We start from the raw sequence: 11,423 nt of genomic DNA, 5'->3' as shown, positions 1-11,423 counted from the left end.
TACCCTCCATTCGATCCCTGCGAAACCCTACATTTCAGCAGGATAATGCACGAACGCATGTTGCAGGTCCTGTACGGTCCTTTCTGGATACAGAAAATGTTCAACTGCTGTCCTGGCCAGCACATTCTCCTGATCTCTCACCAATTGAAAACGTCTGGTCAATGGTGGCCAAGAAACTGGCTCGTCACAATACGCCAGGCACTACTCTTGATGAATTGTGGTATCGTGTTGAAGCTGCATGGGCAGCTGTACCTGTACACGCCATCCATGCTCTGTTTGACTCAATGCCCAGGCGTATCAAGGCCGTTATTACGGCCAGAGGTGGTTGTTTTGGGTACTGATTTCTCAGGATCTATGCACCCGAATCGCGTGAAAATGCAATCACACGTCAGTTCTAGTATAATATATTTGTTCAATGAATACCCGTTTATCATTTGCATTTCTTCTTGGTGTAGCAATTTTAATGGCCAGTAGTGTATTTTAGAGGATCCCTCATTTACTCATTTGTTGCCTATGGAATACTTTTCAGATAAGTCGGTCTCTGGAAGGCTTTGAGATGCGCGCCGCTTCGATACGTTTGCACGGCAGGACCAAGCTCCTGTCGATAGCGGGCAAACGTGCAACGCTTCTGGTCGCTGAGAAGGTCCAGGGACTGGTGGTGTCAGCCGACGGTGCTGTGGTCGCGTCGCTAGAGTCTCTCCAGGTACGGCGGAGTACACTCACCCATTAGTTAATCATCATAAATCTTCAGACCATGGTCGTTTCGTCAGGTCACTCCTACGATGCACATTCTAAGTCTCATCAGAACTTCACTATTATTTTGTTTCATTCCCACACACAAAGCTGGAAAAAAACGTAATCTCAACTGGTTCTGTTGTATTGATACCCACAAATCGCAGAAACTGCCGTCTGCTTCACGTCTGCTGTGCAGCGAGCTACCTTAATTTAAGTATTAACTGTATTTTTCTTACTTGTCACTTCTTCTTCCGTGTGTTTTTGCTTTTAGGAAGCTTTAATTGTCGAGTGCTATTAATAGTGTTCCATAGATTTCGTGTATGTTTTGAATACAGTCAGAGAGAGTCCCTTTAGTCAACCATAGTGCCATTAGCGCTAGTGTTTGTTTTCAGTACAGTCCAGAGACAGGTAGTGCTATTTCGATTGTTTTCTACAAGAAGTTGCTAGCAACCACAGTTTAGTCAATAAACAGCCGCCTTTAGTGAATTAGCAGTCTAGTTAAAAGTTGATTAACTCTCTTCAGTAAATTGATTCCTTAGGATGGATAGGATGTGTGACTGCTGTGTACGGACGCAGGAGGAACTGGCCACTGTTCGCGAACAGCTGAGCGTGTTGATGGCCGCGGTCAGCCGTCTTGAACAGCTGAGCGTGTTGATGGCCGCGGTCAGCCGTCTTCAGGCTGCTGCCTCGGAGTGTAGCGGCAGTGGGGAGTCTGGTGCGTCGCAAGGTACACCCCAGGTGTTACATGCCTCACCCACTGTCCCTGCTGTCGAGACATCTTCGCGGGTACCGGGCGCGGTTGGGCCACCCTCTCCCCAAGGGGAGTGGCGGGTTCAGCGGCGTTGGCGGCGCCCGAGGCGGAGGGTAAATGTGGAGGCTGGCCGTGTGGCATCGCCCGCTCTTCCTGTGAGTGGACGTGTGGCTGCTCCTTCAGCAAGGTCCGAGCAAGCACACGGGGGGAGGAGTTTATTAGTTATTGGGAGCTCCAACGTTAGGCGGGTGATGGAGCCCCTTAGGGAAATAGCGGAAAGGTCGGGGAAGAAGGCCAGTGTTCACTCTGTCTGCTTGCCGGGGGGTCTCATCCGAGATGTGGAGGAGGCCCTACCGGCGGCGATAGAGGGCACTGGGTGCACCCGACTGCAAATTGTTGCTCATCTCGGCACCAATGACTCCTGCCGTCTGGGTTCAGAGGTCATCCTCAGTTCGTACAGGCGGTTGGCGGAATTGGTGAAGGCGGAAAGCCTCGCTCGCGGGGTGGAATCAGAGCTAACTATTTGTAGTATCGTTCCCAGAACCGATAGCGGCCCTCTGGTTTGGAGCCGAGTGGAAGGCTTAAACCAGAGGCTCAGACGATTCTGCGGAGATCTGGGGTGCAAATTTCTCGACCTCCGCTATCGGGTGGAGAAATGTAGGGTCCCCCTGAATAGGTCAGGCGTGCACTACACGCCGAAAGCGGCTACAAGGGCAGCGGAGTACGTGTGGAGTGCACATGGGGGTTTTTTAGGTTAGAGAATTCCCTCCCTAGGCCCGTCAAGACGCCTCCTGAGATGCGGCAAGGTAGTAGTAGCAAAATGCAACAGAGAATAACAATATTAATGTGCTAATAGCAAACTGCAGGAGCGTCTATAGAAAAGTCCCAGAACTGCTCTCATTAATAAACGGTCACAACGCCCATATAGCACTAGGGACAGAAAGTTGGCTGAAACCAGACGTAAATAGTAATGAAATCCTAAACTCAGATTGGAATGTATACCGCAGAGACAGGCTGGACAGTGAAGGGGGAGGCGTGTTTATAGCGATAAGAAGTGCAATAGTATCGAAGGAAATTGACGGAGATCCGAAATGTGAAACGATTTGGGTGAAGGTCACGGTTAAAGCAGGCTCAGACATGGTAATTGGATGTCTCTATAGGCCCCCTGGATCAGCAGCTGTTGTGGCTGAGCACCTGAAGGATAATTTGGAAAATATATCGTGTAGATTTCCCCACCATGTTATAGTTCTGGGTGGAGATTTTAATTTGCCGGATATAGACTGGGAGACTGAAACGTTCATAACGGATGGCAGGGACAAAGAATCCAGTGAAATTTTTTTTAGTGCTTTATCTGAAAACTACCTTGAGCAGTTAAACAGAGAACCGACTCGTGGCGATAACATATTAGACCTTCTAGTGACAAACAGACCCGAACTATTTGAAACAGTTAACGCAGAACAGGGAATCAGCGATCATAAAGCGGTTACGGCATCGATGTTTTCAGCTGTAAATAGAAATATTAAAAAGGGTAGGAAGATTTTTGTGTTTAGCAAAAGTGACAAAAAGCAGATTTCAGAGTACCTGACGGCTCAACACAAAAGTTTTGTCTCAAGTACAGATAGTGTTGAGGATCAGTGGACAAAGTTCAAAACCATCGTACAATATGCGTTAGATGAGTATGTGCCAAGCAAGATCGTAAGAGATGGAAAAGAGCCACCGTGGTACAACAACCGAGTTAGAAAACTGCTACGGAAGCAAAGGGAACTTCACAGCAAACATAAACATAGCCAAAGCCTTGCAGACAAACAAAAATTACGCGAAGCGAAATGTAGTGTGAGGAGGGCTATGCGAGAGGCGTTCAATGAATTCGAAAGTAAAGTTCTATGTACTGACTTGGCAGAAAATCCTAAGAAATTTTGGTCTTATGTCAAAGCGGTAGGTGGATCAAAACAAAATGTCCAGACACTCTGTGACCAAAATGGTACTGAAACAGAGGATGACAGACTAAAGGCCGAAATACTAAATGTCTTTTTCCAAAGTTGTTTCACAGAGGAAGACTGCACTGTAGTTCCTTCTCTAGATTGTCGCACAGATGACAAAATGGTAGATATCGAAATAGACGACAGAGGGATAGAGAAACAATTAAAATCGCTCAAAAGAGGAAAGGCCGCTGGACCTGATGGGACACCAGTTCGATTTTACACAGAGTACGCGAAGGAACTTGCCCCCCTTCTTGCAGTGGTGTACCGTAGGTCTCTAGAAGAGCGTAGAGTTCCAACGGATTGGAAAAGGGCACAGGTCATCCCCGTTTTCAAGAAGGGACGTCGAACAGATATGCAAAACTATAGACCTCTATCTCTAACGTCGATCAGTTGTAGAATTTTGGAACACGTATTATGTTCGAGTATAATGACTTTTCTGGAGACTAGAAATCTACTCTGTAAGAATCAGCATGGGTTTCGAAAAAGACGGTCATGTGAAACCCAGCTCGCGCTATTCGTCCACGAGACTCAGAGGGCCATAGACACGGGTTCACAGGTAGATGCCGTGTTTCTTGACTTCCGCAAGGCGTTCGATACAGTTCCCCACAGTCGTTTAATGAACAAAGTAAGAGCATATGGACTATCAGACCAATTGTGTGATTGGATTGAGGAGTTCCTAGATAACAGAACACAGCATGTCATTCTCAATGGAGAGAAGTCTTCCGAAGTAAGAGTGATTTCAGGTGTGCCGCAGGGGAGTATGGTTCAAATGGCTCTGAGCACTATGGGACTTAACATCTATGGTCATCAGTCCCCTAGAACTTAGAACTACTTAAACCTAACTAACCTAAGGACATCACACAACACCCAGCCATCACGAGGCAGAGAAAATCCCTGACCCCCCCGGGAATCGAACCCGGGAACCCGGGCGTGGGAAGCGAGAACGCTACCGCACGACCACGAGATGCGGGCAGGGGAGTATCATAGGACCGTTGCTATTCACAATATACATAAATGACCTGGTGGATGATATCGGAAGTTCACTGAGGCTTTTTGCAGATAATGCTGTGGTGTATCGCGAGGTTGTAAGAATGGAAAATTGTACTGAAATGCAGGAAGATCTGCAGCGAATTGACGCATGGTGCAGGGAATGGCAATTGAATCTCAATGTAGACAAGTGTAATGTGCTGCGAATACAAAGAAAGATAGATCCCTTATCATTTAGCTACAAAATAGCAGGTCAGCAACTGGAAGCAGTTAATTCCATAAATTATCTGGGAGTACGCGTTAGGAGTGACTTAAAATGGAATGATCATATAAAATTGATCGTCGGTAAAGCAGATGCCAGACTGAGATTCATTGGAAGAATCCTAAGGAAATGCAATCCGAAAACAAAGGAAGTAGGTTACAGTACGCTTGTTCGCCCACTGCTTGAATACTGCTCAGCAGTGTGGGATCCGTACCAGATAGGGTTGATAGAAGAGATAGAGAAGATCCAACGGAGAGCAGCGCGCTTCGTTACAGGATCATTTAGTAATCGCGAAAGCGTTACGGAGATGATAGATGAACTCCAGTGGAAGACTCTGCAGGAGAGACGCTCAGTAGCTCTGTACGGGCTTTTGTTAAAGTTTCGAGAACATACCTTCACCGAAGAGTCAAGCAGTATATTGCTCCCTCCTACGTATATCTCGCGAAGAGACCATGAGGATAAAATCAGAGAGATTAGAGCCCAGACAGAAGCGTACCGACAATCCTTCTTTCCACGAACAATACGAGACTGGAATAGAAGGGAGAACCGATAGAGGTACTCAAGGTACCCTCCGCCACACACCGTCAGGTGGCTTGCGGAGTATGAATGTAGATGTAGATGTAGATGTAGAAATAATTCTGTGGTGTCACCGCCAGACACCACACTTGCTAGGTGGTAGATTAAATCGGCCGCGGTCCATTTAGTACATGTCGGACCCGCGTGTCGCCACTGTGTAATCGCAGACCTAGCGCCACCACAAGGCAGGTCTCGTGATACGAACAAGCACTCGCCCCAGTTGTACGGACGACCTAGCTAGCGACTAGATGTACGAAGCCTTTCTCTCTCATTAGCCGAGAGACAGAATAGCCTTCAGCTAAGTTAATGGCTACGAACTAGCAAGGCGCCATTAGCCTTACAGTGATTGTAATTAAAGTCTCCTGTGTATCGTCAAGAGCGATGTACCACAATGATTGATTAAAGATAAGTATTAATCCAGCTACGTACTTTTCTTCATAGCATTAATTACGTAGCCTGTTACAGTACTTCACGCCCGTCTGCGTTAGTCTAGCGTGCATTTTCAGCCATCTCGACCTACAAGGTGTTGGCCCAGCTGCCGACACATCAAATTCTCTGGTCGTTTGAGGTACGAGGAGTGACTGCTCATGCCACCAGCCTACAATCGCGACTGGGACGTTAGTGCTTTCCTACTAATCACCTTCTTGTTTCTGTATGGGAAATGTTGCGATGTACAATCGACACTTCTGAGAGCGACCAGTCAGGCGTGGCAACATCCTTTTACCTGGGTATCGACCGAAACGTAGAAAAAGCAGACAGAGCCATACAACAGTACACGTGTCTCTCGTTTGATAGAGAACTAAAATCATCGCAAATATTACCACACAAAAACCAAAAAACCACTACAGGACGAAACAACGACATCTGCCGTTGGCAGAGAGAAGTTTAATCCCACTGAGAGCTCTAAAACTGATATTACATTACCTGTGGGGTGCGCCAAGATGAGTGACTGATTATCACTGCCCTACACTGTAAACGTTTCGGTTTCAAAAATAGCTTAATCTCTCATATTCCCACCCGCTGAACTCAAAAATATCCATAGAAATGACGGAATGTCTCTTGCTTTGGAGATATAATGACAGGCAGTTTTTGCCGATACACACTTTTAGTTTAAGTTAATTATTCAAAAAATGGTTCTGAGCACTATGCGACTTAACTTCTGAGGTCATCAGTCGCCTAGAACTTAGAACTACTTAAACCTAACTAACCTAAGGACAGCACACAACACCCAGCCATCACGAGGCAGAGAAAATCCCTGACCCCGCCGGGAATCGAACCCGGGAACCCGGGAGTTAATTATTCTTTAGGTGTTGTCATACCTATCAAAAGACAAAACGCACCCTTCTGCAGTTGTTTGTAGGTTATAAAAATTATTTCTGTTGATGTGACTGTCAGTTTCATATTGTCTCTGTTGTAATTAGTGCAGTATTTCTGGTTTTAGAGTGCTTTTGAAGTGTAAAATTTGTTGTGACACAAAAGAATTACAGGCACTGACTACAAGCGGGCACTGATTTAAATCGATGGGAAAGTTGAAAACTTTTGCCGAACCGCGATTCGAACCCGGGTTTCCTGCTTACCAGCCGTGACTGCTACGCAGGCTTCTCACCAGACCTAAATTCTCACTGTAGTGCGTCTTACCCATTATCCTCATTGTAACTCCTTTGGGTCTTAATTCCTAATGGCTGCTGGATCAAAACTGGTGTTTTTTCTTTCGGACATGTCCGAAAGAACACCCACCACATATACATAAAATTTGTTGAACGAAAACGCCTTGAGATTCCGTAGATTCAGCGAAAAGTTTTGCACTGTTTGTAGTGAAATAAGATTCTTATCACGCCACTTGTGAAAACTTCCATTTAGCATTAGTTTGGTGTGAGGGCAGGCGATCTAAGTGCTGCGCATGTGCGTTGCAACTGTTGTTAAGTTCGACCACGAGAAGGGCTGACCAAGACGGGTCTATGGCTTTCACTGTACCTATTAATTGGATTGATTGGCGGGAGCTTACGAATCGTACAGATAGCTGCTATTTCTGTTTGACTCCACATTTTATACAGGCAGGTTGTCAATGAAGACGAGAGCAAAAGTTCAATACCTTAATCTTCCACCTCCTATTGGACCTATGCCACTTTCGACCTATTCCAACTCCGCCTGAAAATCATGAGCTTCAAGAAAAAGATGAAGGCAGTGTGGAAGCAGAGGAATCTGAAAAGCCTCCCATGTGCCCTCAGTCTGATATTGAAGAAAATGGTAACGAACCTCGCAGACTAAGTCAAGCAAAATTGAGTGATCTCATTCGAAACCTCGATTTGTCAAAAGAGAAGGCAGAGTTTCTAGGCTCAAAATGATAGAAATGGAATCTTCTCCTACGTGATAACAGCGACACAATTTTGTTGTTGAAACTTCCTGGCAGATTAAAACTGTGTGCCGGAGCGAGACTCGAACTCGGGACCTTTGCCTTTCGCGGGCAAGTGCTCTACCAGCTGAGCTACTCAAGCACGACTGTGAGGACGGGGTGTGAGTCGTACTTGGATACCTCAGTTGGTAGAGCACTTGCCCGCGAAAGGCAAAGGTCCCGAGTTCGAGTCTCGGTCCGGCACACAGTTTTAATCTGCCAGGAAGTTTCATATCAGCGTACACTCCGCTGCAGAGTGAAAATCTCATTCTGGAAACATCCACTAGGCTGTCTCTGCAATATCCTTTCTTCAAGGAGTGCTAGTTCTGCCAGGTTCGCAGGAGAGCTTCTGTTAATTTTGGAAGGTAGGAGACGAGTTACTGGCAGAAGTAAAGCTGTGAGGACGAGGCGTGAGTCGTGCCTGGGTAGCTCAGTTGGTAGAGCACTTGCCCGTGAAAGGCAAAGGTCCCGAGTTCGAGTCTCGGTCCGGCACACAGTTTTAATCTGACAGGAGGTTTCATATCAGCGTACACTCTGCAGCAGAGTGAAAATCTTATTCTGGAATCTTGTTGTTTCTTGCGAAGTTAATGGCTTAATGAAATATTTGAATTTGAATCATGATCCATTTATGGAAGGCTACTCATAGACTTCTACCAGCTTATTCTGAAAGCAGTGTTATTTCACAGTGGCTTTCCAGTATGTAGTGATGCTCCGGACCTCACTACAAGCGGGTAGCGACAAGATAACGATCTCACAAAGCCACAACATAATTATCTTCTGACACAACCAAATGCCAGGTACTTTTTCGTCAATACACAGTCCGTATAATGTAAGTGCTAAGTGTTATTAAATAATGTGCAATGGACTTTCGTTGTTGTTGGCGTATTCATTTGAAATGTATCGCTTTGTCTAAAAAAAATAAAAAAATAAGAAAAGTCAGTTACAATTCTTCCAGCTATTGCGTAGGATAGAATGAGAACAAACAACATTTTTTTCTTTCTTACAATCGTTTTTCTCAACACGTAATTAGTGAAATTTGATTCATGAAACGAAGGAAACATTTTAAAAAATTTTTCGTGGAGCAATGATTATTCGAGCTATTGTACCTATTCTGTATGTTGCTATTTTTCTCCACTGCACTGCATTACAGTAATTCACCAGTCTGTGTAATTCCAACACTGTGTTAGTATAAACGACCAACAGTGTAATTTATTTATTATGTATTTAGTTTTTTGACATAGTTGCATACAATAATTTGTAGTCACTGGTTTCGAACGATTTCGTTCATTTTCAAACAATTACTTGCGTCTCCAATGTCTGACTGTAAAGTAACTCCAATGGAACAAAAAAAAAAATGGCTCTGAGCACCATGGGACTTAACTTCTGAGGTCATCAGTCCCCTAGAACTTAGAACTACTTAAACCTTTATAACCTAAGGACATCACACACATCCATGCCCGAGGCAGGATTCGAACCTGCGACCGTAGCGGTCCGCGGTTCCAGACTGTCGAGCCTAGAACAGCTCGGCCACACCGGCCGGCTCCAATGCAACATTCTGAATACTTGTTCGCACACTAGTTAACAATACAAATGTTAATGTTGATTACATAACCTGATGCATGACGAAGTCTTTTGAATTTTAACATTGGTTACGTTGACCTGGTGTATGACCAGTCTTTGGAAGGTTCCATTGGAATTACGTTACTCTCAAACATCAGAGATGCGGCTAAAGATCAGAAAATGTACGTAATCGTTCTGAACTAGCAACCAGTAAAGCTTTTGTGCAACTGTGACAGAAAACCTTACAAATAATAAATTCAGCACACAGGTTAATGCACCAAATGCTAAAAGAAGTAGAGCGATCTACCTATATTCTGGCCGAGATCTACGCTGAAGAAAGCTTGTAGCTACCTCTCTTGACGTCACAGACTGAGTGCTGGCACAGGTACAGCTGCAGCGGAGCTGGAAGTTGTTGCGTTTTTCCAGTGTGGTATCCCAATGCAGACGTAAAAACATTCCTTGTTAACTACGGGTGACGCACTGAAGAGGAGGAATACAAGCTTTAAACATTGTTCAGCAGTATTACTTTAAACACAGCTTAACTTCAAGGCGATTACATGCTTTATTTTCGAGCTCTGCTGAAATAAAAAAAAAAAAAAAAAAAAAAACAGCTTTTACATTACGCGGCACAGAAAAACTTTCCGGAGGAATAATTAGCTAAGAAAACACATAGCGGTACATACAAATCAGCATTTATTTTGAAAGTTTAAGCAACTTCCGTCTACCAGTGCTTACAATGTATCTGTGCTACATGTTTTTACAATAGTTTTCATTATTTTAGAATATCTGTCTGTGACAATATTCCGAAAATGAAACATGATTTGAAGCGACTGTTTTTACATCTTTACCACAATCACACGTCTCAGGAAAGAAAGTATAGTGAACTGTCTTTCTACAGCATGTTCAAGCACTTCTCTACCATTTATTCTGCTCCGCAACGGAATTTCAATACCATCAGGTGGCAGTGTTTGAAAGGACTAGTATCTTTCACAGACAATCTGAAATATTAAACTGGATGATTTCTTCAAGGCGTCTCTTCACATATTGAGTAAATAGAATTTTATGTCACTGTTTAGTCCACTTTTAGTGAACTTATCGCCGCTGGGAAAGAGTTGGGGAGGTGGGGGTGGGGGGTGGGGGATGGTGGGAGTGTTAAATATCGTAGCAGAAAACCAAGAGATGAATACAGTGAGCAGATCCAGAAGGTTGTAGACTAAGTAGTTATTTGGAGATGAAGAGCTCTGCACAGGATCGAGTAGCATGGAGAGCTGCATCAAACCAGTCTTCGGACACAACAGCGGCGGGTCCACGTTGGTTATAATCCTGTTTTACGGACTGGACGTTGATTTCCTGCACGCCAGCGCCCAAGTGACGCGATTTCCTCGTTGGTAAGACGGCAGTACAAGCAAAATTTTCCTACATGCATCATTTTTCAGAATATCTGATTGACATAGATGTCTTCCAGAGGCAGTCTCTCAGTTGACAGGGATAATGGTACTGTGCACAAAACTATGAATTGTTCCTTTTAAGCATCAGCTGACTACAGGTCTATATCTGCTCTTTCATCGGACTAATATATGCGATCCCTGGCGGCTGTTGGTACGCATGCGACACCACGCGCTACCTAATACGCTCCAAATGACGCGCATAAACGCGGGATTTTTCCGGGGTCTGTACATCGTGTTCTACTTGTGACACAAAGGTAGCAGCAAGTATTTTGCATATCCCTTGGGCTAGGGACTACTTGTAGGCTACATCCAACAGAATGATCTTCTTACTGTAACTATGCTACAGGACGGTGTCAAAATTTGAATATTACACACTTCCTCCAGCTTTGGCAAATGGAACTAATCGGTTTGTTCTTTTCCTATTAGACTTGATGTACTATGCGCCTTAAGGGGCTTGTGACATCAATTTTCCCTCGATATGTTGGCGAAAATCCGTGTTTCAATCCGTCCGAAATTGTGCTAAACCAATTCTCTGAAAATTATTTCGAGCACTTATTGCATCAGCTCATTCGAACAGTAAACGGCTGTGAAAATACAATTGACATATTAGCGAAAAATAGTCCTGAGCTAATAACGAGCATCAACGCGGAGACAGGGATTAGTCAACACAGGGTTTTCGTGGCGAGACTGCCAATTGGAACTCCCAAATCCTCCGAAAAATAATGAAAAA

The 11,423-nt window shown here is 44.6% G+C and overlaps 1 non-coding gene across 1 annotated transcript; it reads left to right on the top strand.

Moving 5' to 3' along the window:
* Positions 1-8,104: 8,104 nt before the first annotated feature.
* Positions 8,105-8,179, top strand: Trnas-uga (transfer RNA serine (anticodon UGA)). The gene has a single exon. It is a non-coding gene; the product is annotated as a tRNA-Ser (tRNA).
* Positions 8,180-11,423: the final 3,244 nt, after the last annotated feature.

Source organism: Schistocerca serialis, chromosome 2 (genome assembly GCF_023864345.2).
Source record: "Schistocerca serialis cubense isolate TAMUIC-IGC-003099 chromosome 2, iqSchSeri2.2, whole genome shotgun sequence".
In the NCBI taxonomy this organism is placed as follows: Eukaryota; Metazoa; Arthropoda; class Insecta; order Orthoptera; family Acrididae; genus Schistocerca; species Schistocerca serialis.
Note: the sequence above shows the minus strand (reverse complement) of the source record. Positions and strands in the feature narration are given on the sequence as shown.